Source organism: Dermacentor albipictus, chromosome 5 (genome assembly GCF_038994185.2).
Source record: "Dermacentor albipictus isolate Rhodes 1998 colony chromosome 5, USDA_Dalb.pri_finalv2, whole genome shotgun sequence".
Lineage (NCBI taxonomy): Eukaryota > Metazoa > Arthropoda > Arachnida > Ixodida > Ixodidae > Dermacentor > Dermacentor albipictus.
Window position 1 is genome coordinate 79,259,676 of NC_091825.1, and position 12,825 is coordinate 79,272,500.

At 45.3% G+C, this 12,825-nt stretch overlaps 2 protein-coding genes across 5 annotated transcripts in view; one reads left to right on the plus strand and one right to left on the minus strand.

The window, feature by feature from the left end:
• The window catches only part of Men (Malic enzyme), a 164,888-nt gene that overhangs the window by 44,822 nt on the left and 107,241 nt on the right, over positions 1–12,825 (plus strand). The window contains exon 1 of one of the 3 annotated variants that reach the window (XM_070538473.1): positions 11,097–11,345. The exons of the other annotated variants lie outside the window; for them this stretch is intronic. The gene's annotated coding sequence lies outside the window, so the exon portion shown is untranslated. Of the gene's footprint in view, positions 1–11,096; positions 11,346–12,825 lie in introns of those variants that run through there. 3 annotated transcript variants of the gene reach the window in all.
• Positions 1–12,825, minus strand: part of LOC135921194 (uncharacterized) — a 118,447-nt gene that overhangs the window by 7,211 nt on the left and 98,411 nt on the right. The gene's annotated exons all lie outside the window — the stretch shown is intronic.

The following is a 12,825-nucleotide window of genomic DNA, read 5'->3' on the forward strand; positions in this document are numbered from 1 at the left end:
CGCCAGCTATAGTTAATACGAACTTCCCAAGACACCCACGTTTCCAGCTCAAAACGAGTACGCGTGATCTGCTTCTAAGATCAAAGTTGGTTATGGCTATATGTTTCTGCTAGTTAGCGCTTTTGTAACGTAATGGAGACGAGCATCAAAGAAGCAAGTGCGATCCCTTACGTATATTCTCTCACTTTCACGTTACATTTAGGACGTGCTACACAAAATTTCCGGGAATTCAGTCGTAACAATATAAAATAAAAAGAGGTGTGTTCATCAAGACGCCTATAATCAGCATATCTCCTTCAAATTAATCCTCTTGAGCATGTATACACGTATCCAAGCGTTCCTGCCACGATTCCATGCATTCCATGCACTGCCTGCGATTCCGACTGGATCCCTTCTGCAGTGTGAAACCGACGTACTTTTAGCCTCAACTTCAACTTTGGGAATAACAAAAGTCAAAATAAGAGGCGAGGTCAGATCAATAGTGTGAGTGCGGAAGTGTACTGTCATTTGTTTGGAAGTCAGGAACTGCCGAACAACGAGTGATGTGTGGGCGGAAGCGTTGTCGTGATGAAGAAGTTCTTCCACTTCTCCGGATGTTTGCGACGAATGCTCTCTCTCTCTCTCTCTCTCTTTCAAGCGCCTCAAAACATAACAGTAAAGCTCGCTATTCACGGTTTGTCCATGGTGGTACGAATTCCTTGTGGACAATCCCTAGTAGGTAAAAAAAAAAAAGAGAGAGAGAGAGAGAGAAACAATGATCCTGGACTTCGCAATGCCACGATCCTGACGTGCCTTTTATTCCGGCCGCGGGGAATTCGACGACTTCTATTGCGACGACTGCTGTATGGTTTAACGATCGTAGGCACAAATCGATGTCTCATCTCCGGTTGTTACACTAGAGGATGTGAGATTGTCTCTGACTTGTTGCTTCCGCTCAGTACAGGCAGAAACATAGCGCAGCTTCTGTTCGTCACTGAGAATTCTTGGCACGAATTTTGCAGCAATGCACCTCATGTTGAAAACATCCTGCAAAATTCGCTGAACTGTGCCGTAAGATTGTCCTACAACGTCGCAGACATCCTTTATATAGTTAGCCTGCGATTTTCAAGGATAGCCTTTACGAACTTCCGCTATCGTTTCCGGGTTTTGTACTCGTTGGCAGGCCTCCAGAACGTTCATCGTCGTCAACACACATTCGACCCTCTTTGAAGCGTTTATGCCATAACAACGTTTTACTTTGGCTCATGGCGTCGACTCCAAAATCATTTTCTAGCATACGATGTTTCTACCGCAGTTTTGCCATGGTTAAAACAAACCTTGATGCAAGCCATTTGCTCCTTGAAGTCTGCCCTATCGGTTTCTAAGAAATGCGCCAAATCACCGAAACACTGCGTTGCAAAATAACACTTCGCAAAACAATACTACTACAATTCGTTCAGCACAGATCCGCAAGGTATACTGCTAGCCACATCTAGCGGCGGAAATGTGTACCGAATTCAGTTTGCCCGCGCTTTCCAAATTCCCGGAACTTTTCCGTGGCACCAGGTATGTTTGCAACAGTGTAAGTGCAGTTAAATAAACCCAGGGGGTCAATTCATCCGCATTCCGGGCTACAGCGTAGCTCATGATCAGATCGCGGCTTTGCAGCGTGAGAACTTAACCGTTTTTAGCAACAATGTATAAGGCCATTTTTCTTCTTGCAGGAAAAGAAAACCTAGCAAACTGCCACCAGGATAAGTAAACGAATAAATGTTTGGTGCCATTTTAACGGGGGAGGGGGAGGAGGAGGGAGAAGTACGTCAAAGTCGAGCCGCCAGGCTAAAAATAGTACGAAAAATGGCGAACAACTGTGCTAATTCTTTTGACTTTGGCGAGAAAAACAAGTTGAACGAAACCTCTCCGAACACACACACACACACACACACACACACACACACACACACACACACACACACACACACGCACGAGACGTCTGCTCGGGTCTACTTTTTTATCGTTATAACCTTAAGCATGGGGCCAGTCAAGCTGCAGCTCTTTGCGTTTACACTCCTCATCGCAGCTTGTACTTTCGACATGCATGTGAGAAATAAGCTCATGCTCAAACATTAATTGTGTCATAAAGAAGTCAAAGTCTTAATTTCGCGAGGTCTTCGCAATGTCTGAGCTTTCGGGAACATTTGCTGCGCCACAACGGCCCATATAAAGGAAAAAAAAAAAGAACGCTGAAACATTTGACGTCACGCTGACGTACCGTACGGCACTGAGGTGCCGGTGTGAGATTCCTAAAATGAGTGTGTGGCCTTCACGTAGTTTCTTTTCTAATCAATAACCACGAAGTTAAAAAAAAGTAAATTTAAAAAAAAAATAATATTACGTTCATCTAAAGTGAATTTGTATTTCTATTTAGTGTCCCTTTAATCTCCTGATTTTGCGCGTTCGTTGGGTGTCACATTTCAGCCCTCTGATGCATCGGCACCTGCGAAGGCGGTAACGTACACAAATGGCCAATCTTCTTGGCGAGATCCTGATATGGGAAACGGGGGCCTAGCGGGACATTAAGATAATATTATAGTGAGGGCAGGCAGGAGTCCGTCTTGGCGACTCCGTCTCACCGACTTGATGCATTGCGGCAAATGCTAGGGCTCCCTTGAGCCATTCGGTAACGAGAGCCAACTGCTTGTTCCAAGCAAAGTAGAATGGACCGCCCATTGCCCACCGTTAATCCTTCCCTAACGCTTCCATTCAGTCCACGTCTGGGGAAGGGCAATAAGAGGCGGACAATGGAATATATTTTTTTTCTGGCTCTCTTCTTTTTGACTGGCTGACTCGACCCATACGTGAAGGAAACAGCGCTAAATAAACGGGATCGCGACGGAAGAAGAGAGACACGGCGCCGACGGACAACCGATTTTTATTGCGTAACGACGCCAATATACAATGGAAGTACAATCAGTAGAAGTAAGCAAGCAAACCAGGACATAGGATATCAACGCTGCGATGTCATGTGCTGGATAGGTAAATGATTTCATTTCGATGTAGCGATAAAAAATTGGTTGTTAATCAGCGCCGTGTTTGTATCAGCTTGTCATGGTCCCGTGTATTTAGCGCCGTTTCCTTCCAGCTTCCGTAAGGTGCCGCACCAGCGCAGTTCAGCACGCTGCTCCTATAGCTTCACTGCCAGAAGTTGGCGAGAGGAAATCATCATCATCATCATCATCATCAGCCTGGTTACGCCCACTGCAGGGCAAAGGCCTCTTCCATATTTCTCCAACATTGGAGAAATATATGGCGTTAAATAATATATAACACCATATATATATATATATATATATATATATATATATATATATATATATATATATATATATATATATATATATATATATATATATATATAGTCATATAATGAGAAGCCAACAAACACTGACGCTTCTCATTATATGACTAATAAATATCGGGTCCCTCGGTTAACCCCCTTTCTTCTCGTTTATATATATATATATATATATATGGCGTTAAATAAAGATGTTCATCCTCTTTCGCCTTTTCCGGGCAAGACAAGCCAAATACAAAACTGGGCCACTGCAGTATAGCTAGAAGGCACCTCGCGGTGAATCTAGAGACCCATACGTTGCGGTACTAGGCTCCACGGTGTGTGCATCGGTGCACACCCTCTCCCTGGCACCTTCTCGCGCTCACCTGTTCGTAGGTGCACTTTTCGCCCGGTGCAAGGGGTCCCGGCGATATGCGTGGGGCTCAAGTTCTGCGGAGCCCCGTCGGTGATTCCTCTTCTTCTTCTGAAGTTATGGCTCCTGCCCACAACTGACCATTGGTCATGGCCGACGAGATGAGCGCGCTGCCCGATCTCGGAGGGTATGCACTGGTCAAAGAGGTGCGTGACATTTTCAATACGAAGTTAGGGGATAGAAGAAAAAAAAGGCGGGAGATAGAGAAATTTTAACGGGGGCCTATGGAAAAACGTCGTTAATTTCCTGACCGATCGAGTTTGTTGGCTGTAAATGACGTCGGCCCCCAAATGCCTTTCAGCTTTTCCCAACTGAATTGAATCACGTAATGCGAGATTAGCCCGTGAAGAGACGGGCAGGGCTGTTTTGATTGTCGGAAGCTCCTGTTGTTTTCTTGGCCTATACGGGTGTTCGAATAACGGAATTTTATAATCGAATCGAACACGAATATTCGAGAAAGACGACCCTCGAATATCGAATATAATAACGATTATTTTCTCATGTTGACGTAAAGTGAGGTGGGAAGGTGAAGACTTGTTCTGCCTTGGGGCTTCGTCACTACAAGTTTCAGCAACGTGTTTGACGCTGTGTGGGATTATATTCAAGCTGCGAAACGGTTATCACGTTGATCCCAGTTTTACCTTACAATCCTATACTATAATTCTGAATTCATTCCAGCCTAAATATATATAGTTCAGGAAACCTTACTTTATTTCTTTAAGTTCCTGCAAACATCTATTCATCTGCTTCGAATTCTCTAATAAACCATAATTTCTTCCGAGATTTACAACTTTTTCAGTTATCCATTCGTACCTAAATATACCAGTGGGTTCAAGCCACCCGATTCCTGGCCCATCCCCCGCTGTGGGTACGGGCCATAACTTGAAAATTCATCATCATCATCATCATTATTTGATAACTGTAATTGCCGTTCACAGCTTTACTACAGTAAATCAAGGAGTCTGTAAATGAGACTTACAACTCAAATATCTTATGTGGAGTTCTACAACAATGATAGAAGTTAAACGCAAGAACGATACGTCACCAGATGTTGAAAAAGCAAAGTTCAATACTACAGAACCGCACACCGTGTTAAAGAAACACATACATGGCGAGATTGCCTAAACAAGAAACTTGCATTGCTTTAAATGAGAAAACAATTTTCTAAACAGCCTAAACGTGAGCCATCCTTATCGAATAACTGGAAATTATTGAGCAGGAGTTATCTACTCCGAGCGTTCGCTAAGGTAGTGGTGCCTCTGTAAGCAACAACTGCGGCACCCGTGTGGCAGAATTATTCGTTACAGTGACTATTTGCTATACGTGGTGTGTACCACTCCAATAAGCATGGTTACCCATTGTGTGCGAACAGAAACGAATATTCGACAACTTCAAATAGGGGATTCTCGAATCGAACAGGAATCGAGTAGCAGAGACTATTTCATTCGTAGTCAGAATTTCGAATATTCGCATACCTTAACCTTAGCGATAAAGGGGCCATGTAGTTGTTCCTGTCGCCTTCACCTGAGTGTTGTGTGACAAACAAGGAAAAAGTAGATGTGGAGCCTAGACGTTAGTGACACATACCCGCTATGGCGGATTGGCCAGGAACAGGATAGTTCAATGTAGCAATAAGAAAAAAAAAGAATTATAAAATAATGTAAACAAAGCTTTTGAATGGGTATGTGGGAAATAATAGATTCCAGCTGATGTCTTTAATAGAATGAAGGGATAAATGTAACCATAAATACAGCTAATCTAATCGATTTTGTAGAAATATAACGAAACCTCAAGTTCTTATTTTATAGTCTAAATCATTCTGACCCTGCAATAAAATCCTGAATGGCGTCGCCAACCTTCCCGTCGCTGTGTCTAAGGGTCGAGACCCCCAAAGATTGTAAATTTTGAACATTTAAGTCTAATCTAAGAAGGCGGAATGATGTTTTGAATGTTCTTTATTGCAATGCAGAATATATTGGACAATCAATTAGGAAAGGGTCTATTGTTTCATGTTCCCCGCAAAAGGGGCAGTTCGACGAAGTACAAAAGACACAAGTGTTTATATTGGTGCCTATTCTTCTTCTTCGTCTTCTTTTTTGTAGGTTTACTCTTCTCAGTTCACTATTCATATCAATGTAATTGTTCCTTCAAATTCTTTGTTATTGCGGTTTCCTTTGTTATTACCTCTTCTATTATTTTGTTTCGGTTAGAGTGATTATGAATCACGTACTATTCTTGTTTTTCCGGTCTATTCCTTTTTTTTTCGTATCAGTTACTGTTACCTCTCGCTGCCAGATTATGCGCCTATCTCTCTTCGTTGGGAGATAAATGAGGATCACCATCACATTCTTGCAGAAGGGTTTCGAATTGAGCTTGTTGACACATTCTTCTTCTTCTGGAACATGATCGAGCGGCAGACAACGCGCATTATTAGCGTAATTTAACAATATACCTTGTGCGTATGTGTGTGTTTTAGTTCAAGCATTTTTTTTTTCAGAATTGCATGGGGCATATAGCGCGATTCGATCTGTTCAGGTGAATCACCTGAACATTGTAGCAGACCTTACTTACGCGACAAACCCGCCGTGGTTGTTGAGTGGCTATGGTGTTGGGCTGGCTTATCTGATAAGCACGAGGTCGCGGGATCGAATTCCGGCTACGGCGGTCCCATTTCGATGGGGGCGAAATGCGAAAACACCCGTTTACTTAGATTTAGGTGCACGCTGAAGAACCCCAGGTGGTCCAAATTTCCGGAGTCTTCCAACACGGCGTCCCTCATGATCAGATCGTGGTCTTTGCACGTAAAACTCCTTATTGAATAATAACTTGAGCGACAAATCGTGAGGTCCAGGCTGCCAGGCATCGGCCATACCATGTTGAATACGCTGGTTCTCGTCCATGCGGACAACTAAAAAAAGAATCACCCAGTAACATTTTACGTATCCGCATTCGGGCACTAGCTCCAGTTGCAGTATTGAATCCGGCGTATGCCGTGCCTGCTTAGCATAAATCCTAAGAGAAGCGTCGCTTTCGAAATATGTCTGACTCCGAAATCTGTTATAACAAGTGCGTTGGCGTTACACTTAAGATCTGCCCTTCGTTTTCTCCCCCCATCCTCATTATCTTCAATAACTATACTTTCACTCATGTTTTTCACTTCCCCAGAGCTGATCATCCTAAATTGCCTGGGATTGTGTTCCAATTTTTGCTAAGCAAACGTGACACCACTACTATTGTTTTTCGATTTCGCAGTTGCGACAATGCACCCTGAAGCGAATAATAACAATAAAAAAATCAGCGACGATTACGATACTCCCTAATGCAAAATTTGAGCGCAACTCTATATGTATTTTGATTTCGCAATATATTGAGGCAAAAAAAATTGAGATAGTCATGTAGCGGAGTCGGTAATCGTAGAAAATCTGATCTCAGAGTCGAGCTCGTCGGCTTTTATACATGACTCATCGAAGGTTCCAGTAGTAATCACTGTTGCCACTTGGCTTCCAGAAAGTACTGCACAATTCGCGTCGCGCATGCAATTAGATTACAAAACGATCGCAAGCCACGGCAATCGAAACAAGCGCGAACGAGACCAAGCCAAGCAAACCAAACAAACGCGAGCGAGAGATGACGCGAGCAGACGATAGTTCGAAACAACCGGTCCGGCTGAGACCAGATACGAGTACGCATCTAACGGTCGGGCGGGTCTGCATGAAACTAGTTTCTCGCGCTCACGTCACCGAAGGGGCCGCTCTCATTGGTCTCTGCCGTTCGCGGCTCGCGTCTTTAATCTGGCGCTCCGCGTTCGCTCTTTCATCTTTCGGTGTCGCACTCGTTCGCTCGGTTACGCTGCCGCCGCCGCTCGCCACAGGAGCGGTCTATTAAGAGCTTCGCTCTATAAAGTTTATTGCTCAATCTTCCTAATTAGGTATTTAGGCATTAAGATTCGTTTCGCAATTTATGTCCGCATATTCAGGTACAAGCTGTACCTGAAAATACCGAATCGCACTATTTCCGCGAGGCGATTAGGATATGTATTGTTGGAACTAGTAAAAGAAGAAAAAAACACAGGCGGAATATGATAACGGCGAAAGTTCCGCTTGGAAGCTTCTAGTTGCTGTTCCGCGCTACCGTGATTTAAAAAAAGAGAGAAGAAAAGAAAAAGTGTATTGCCAACGCAATTATTAGCTGATTCTGGGGACGGAAAGCTCGTAAGTGGTGCTAGCCTTAGGATTTTTGTTAAGCAGACATTACTATTGCGGGACTTCAGTTTGGCTATTGAAGTATGCTTCTTAAAGCGAATAATTAAACAGTTAAATAGTAAATATTTAGGTACCTAGATCGGCACTGGGACTCGACGTCTCGTAACTTTTCGCCTCAGATAATCGACGGTTGAATTGCGATATGTGATTCATCCGACGAAGGAAGGAAGAAAATCAACTTTATTCAGGTCCTGCGGGCCACGAGAGCTTTGGGATCTCATGGAGTGTGCGTCTCCCACGACGGAACCGGGAGGTTGAGTTTCCTGGCGGCGTCGTGGACCTGCTGGACGGCCCAAAGTTGGGGAGCGAGTTCTTCGCTCCGGATTGCCTTTTCAAACCACGGCCGGTCTCGAGGGGCGCGCGCGCTTCTCTCCCTTACAGACCGGCCGTGTTCAAACTTGCGCTTGTCCGGTTCGGAGTTTATGTGAGCTTGCGAGCACGGCCAGAGTGAATGATATACGTTAAGGGATGTATTGCAATTGGTGCAATAAGACTTGTCGTAGAGCTCAGGCATGTAATGGTGTAATCTGTTTCGCGTGTGGTATGTGTCTGTTTGTAGCATTCTGAGTGTAACCGCTTGAGCTCGAGTGAGCGCGTGGTGTGACGTGCTATATATACTGTCTGCGTTGTAGGTAGTAGTGTTTAGTGATTTTATTGTATGTAGTGGGCGCGTCTTTATTCTCCGAGGGGTTGGGTGAAGGCGCGGTCTGTAAGCGCGCGCGCAGCCTCGTGTGCCTCCTCGTTAAGGTTGGGGACGTCGCCGATATTTGGTCCTAAGTGTGCCGGGAACCAGTATAGGAAATGGTTCTTAATCTCTTTCTTTGAAACAATTCTGAAAGCCTGTGCGCAGACCGTGCCTATTTGGAAAGCTCTGATAGCGGCTATGGAGTCGCTGTAGATATGGGAAAGATTGTCGTCGGTGAGCGCAACAGCGATCGCAACCTGTTCAGCCTGTTCAGGCTTCCTTGCAATTACAGTGGCTGCATATCTTGTGGACCCCGGCCGTCCACAACCGCCACTGCGAAAGCTTTGTTTCCCGCGTATGCCGCCGCGTCCACAAAAGCTGAGCGTTCACGGTTCGCCAAGGCTTCGTTAAGAAGGAATTGTCCTCTCGCTTGTCGTCTGCCCCTGTTGTTTTCGGGGTGTACGTTTCTGGGTATAGGGCGGACCATGATCTTGGCGCGGATATCCCGTGGGAGGTCCGCAAGGTCTTCTTCTATGTCTCCTTGAGCAAAGCCTAGCTTCTCTAGGATCGTGCGCCCCGGAGGCGTCGTCGAAAGCCTAGCAAGCTGGGCGCGCTGCTGGGATTCGGCGTATGCGAAGTGACAGGTGACGAACGCATGTATGGGTTTGATGAGATTATGTTCCTTGAGGCCCCTGTGTCTACTGGCAATTCTTCTGATGCGCCCAATAGCCCAATAGGTTCAGAAGCTCATCCGACGAAAATAGAATGTTTGTTTTTATCCTAAAGAGGGGATTATTTTTAGAAGACCTTTCCCGGGAAAATTGTTCGTTCGTTATTGAATAGTTTTTAACTATGAAGTCTCGGTACTAAATTGAGCTTTATTTTGAGGAGACGTACCGCTTTTTTTTTTTTGCTTCGAATTCATGCGCTCACCCTATCTATATATATACGCCGAGAAGGCACACAAGTTAGGTACATGGGTGGCAACGTAAGTTGGTAGATTCCCGCACGAGATTCCCGCGCGCGTCATAGATTTGAGATTATCGATGACGCGGTATCGATATAATTGTTTATCGACAAAAAAAAAAGAGAATTGCCTTTAAGAGCAAATAACGAGTGAAACCTCACAACTTCTGTGTTTTCCGGCACAGAATAAACCCGAGTGCTCGAACATGCCACGAAGTCCCGACGACTCTATATCGCGAAAAGCTGGGATACTAAAGCCCCCCCCCCCCGGCACGAAAGGATAATAAATAAGTTTGAATTCACATTGTTGAAAAACTGTCTTTTCCTTAATTTCGCGGTAACTGGCTGCCTATTTGTAAGCGAAAAAAATGAAGACCAAACTGTCATTTGTCGTATGCCGCGCCGAAACCCCAGCACCATGACGTCAGCATGACGTCACACATTTCGAAGTGTTTTCTCGCATTCTGGCCACACGTCAGGCAGTTATGCTGCATAGCAGACGAGGCCGACGCAGTGGGCGTCGCTAGGGAGGTGTTCGTGAGAATATCGCATTGTCTGCGGAGAGAGTCATGCCGCAGTAGATGAGTTCTGAGCTCAGGAATCGTTAAAGTCCAGTTTTCTGTTTTCGATTCAGCAATTTCACCCACTGGGACGTTTCCGACGTAACGCTCCAAGTATAGAGACATCCCGCATTTTCGCGCCCCTTCCTCCTGCAGTGGCCTACAGAAAGGACACGCCGGCCGATCCCATACGCGCACGAATGCGTGCGGTGAGCGAAAGGAAGAGCGATATATCTCGTTGGAGAGATATGAACTCGTTTGCCGCACTTGGCATCCGACGATAAAACAAAGCAAAAAAAGTAAGGATGAAGCGTTTCTCAAGTGACTCGTTGATTTCAAAACGCTTCCTTCTCGCTATCTATATACTATATATATATGCACGCGGTCGCGCTTCTGGGAAGGCCGCTCGATTTGTGCCGGAGATTTCCCTGCCGCCGTGATGTGATAATCGCCACGTTCAGTCGCACTACGTGTGTTCACGGCCGCGCATGGTCGTGCCGCCGGGCTTTTTTTTTTTTCTGTTTCCCTGTCCCCTCGCAAACCTATCTCCCTTCCTGTAGCCCGGCCCACAGCGGGAGCGCCTCCCGAAGGTGGGTCTTTCCTGCATGACGCGATATCGCCAGTTTCTCTTCCTTTGTTTAGTTATTTATTTTACTCGTTTTTTTCTGTTGGCCTAATAGTACTGTGACGTCATTGCGATGTGCGTAGCGCCTCCCGTAACAGTGGCACAAAGAAAAAAGGAGAAGCAGAAATGGCGAGGAGGGCGCTGTAGTAACAAAGAGAAGAAAGAAAAAAAAAAGTGCGAGCGACGTCCGTGTACCACGTGGTCTGCCGAGCGCGCCGTCGCGCGTCGTACCGAAAGCGGCAGCTGCTGTTTCTTGCCTGTTGCTCGTTCGACCGTCGTCGCTGCTACGTTTGCCCGCCGCGGGGAGACGAGGAACAACCTTGCTCTACGTGATATGCACAGCCAATTTGCATAGCACTTAGCTCATCCTTCGTTGTTTCGGTTCCGGCGCGAAGCGAAGGTGCGTCGTCTGCTCCATACCGGCATCGTCTGCTAGGTGCGAGAACTGTCGTCCGGTTTCTGCCGGCTCTTGTTGCATCACTCACCTCCACTTCCAACACCGTGAGTTTTGCTTTGTTTCAACCTATTCTCGGGGTCAGCCTGTATTGTCTGTTCTTCACTCATTTCTGCTGTAATTTTATTGTGAGCTTTGCCTCAAGCTTCAGAGCTTGGTTGGAGTATGGAGCGGTGGAAAATCGATCGAGAAAGCACGCGCATTAAATATCCGCGATTTATCTTGTGATTTGCCCTCTCTCAAAGGAATGAAAGCACTGGGAAATCTCGTTGACCACAGTAATCTCAGAGCTTTCTTGTTCAACGGAAATATGAGCTTTCGACACCGTCAAAATTGACGCAATATTGCGATGGCTATGTGATGTGTTATGAATATATGAGACCGGATCGCCCGGGCTCTCTGTTTATTGGTGCTGGTGATGACTTTGCCATACAGGAGGGTTTACTTATTCTGGCAGACTTAGGCGGTATTTGCTCCGCCACAGCGTCTCATTGCGCGTGAAATACGTCACGATGTATCGATCAGTTCAGTGTCTCGCAGAAATATGACAAGAACGTGCCACAGTTTTTTCTCGCACAATATCCGCGCTCCTTCCGAAAAAGTTTGCTGTAAAAAAAAAAAAAGGCGTTTTGCCTGCTAAAACCAGAATCCGATTATGAGGCACGCCATAGTGAGGGTGTCAGAAATAATTTGGACCACCTGGGGTTCTTTAGCGTTCACCTAAATCGAAATGCACGGGTGTTTTCGCATTTCGCCCCCATCGAAATGCGGCCGCCGTGGCCGGGATTTGATGCCGCGACCTCGTGCTTTGATGGATGAACACTATATATAGCCGCTAAGCTATCACGGTGGGTTTTTATTGTTTTACACGTTCGCGAGGAAAGCTTCTGTTTCACACGCTATCCATAAGTGTCAGGGTGTAAGGAATTTATATGTTTTACATGTAAGCGTGAAATTTTCAATTTGACAGATTAGTTTGTATCGAAAGTGGAATAAAGCTAAAACAAAGGCGTCTCGCGTTATACTGAGCCGACCGTTGTCCCTAATAGCGTACAAATACATTCTACAATAACACTACCAGGGTGGCAATCAGATATTTCGCCGACAGATATGCGGCAATGTCAATCAACGGGAAACGCCCAACGTATCACATATACTATACGCTGGGTTTCACACATAAAAATTCTGATTTAGGCCATGGAACCTTTACGACGCGCTGGAGAGAGATTTAGGTTGTTGATAGTTTACCAAACCAATTACTAATGAATTCATTGGCGGACTGTATAAGTTATGAACCAAATAACATTTCGTTGCTTTATTTTTGTACGTATGTGTTATACATGGCCATAAATAAAGGTGAACAATTCGTTTTACTTCTACTTTGTGCAGATCTGGGTTTGGGCGTTACAGGGTTCGAGATCGTCCGTGTAATCGTAAGACAAAATTAATTAATAAATAATGATTAATGACAACTCCTAGGTGGCGACGCGTGTTCCCCACTTCTAGTTTGCTGCCTCTTCGTAAGTG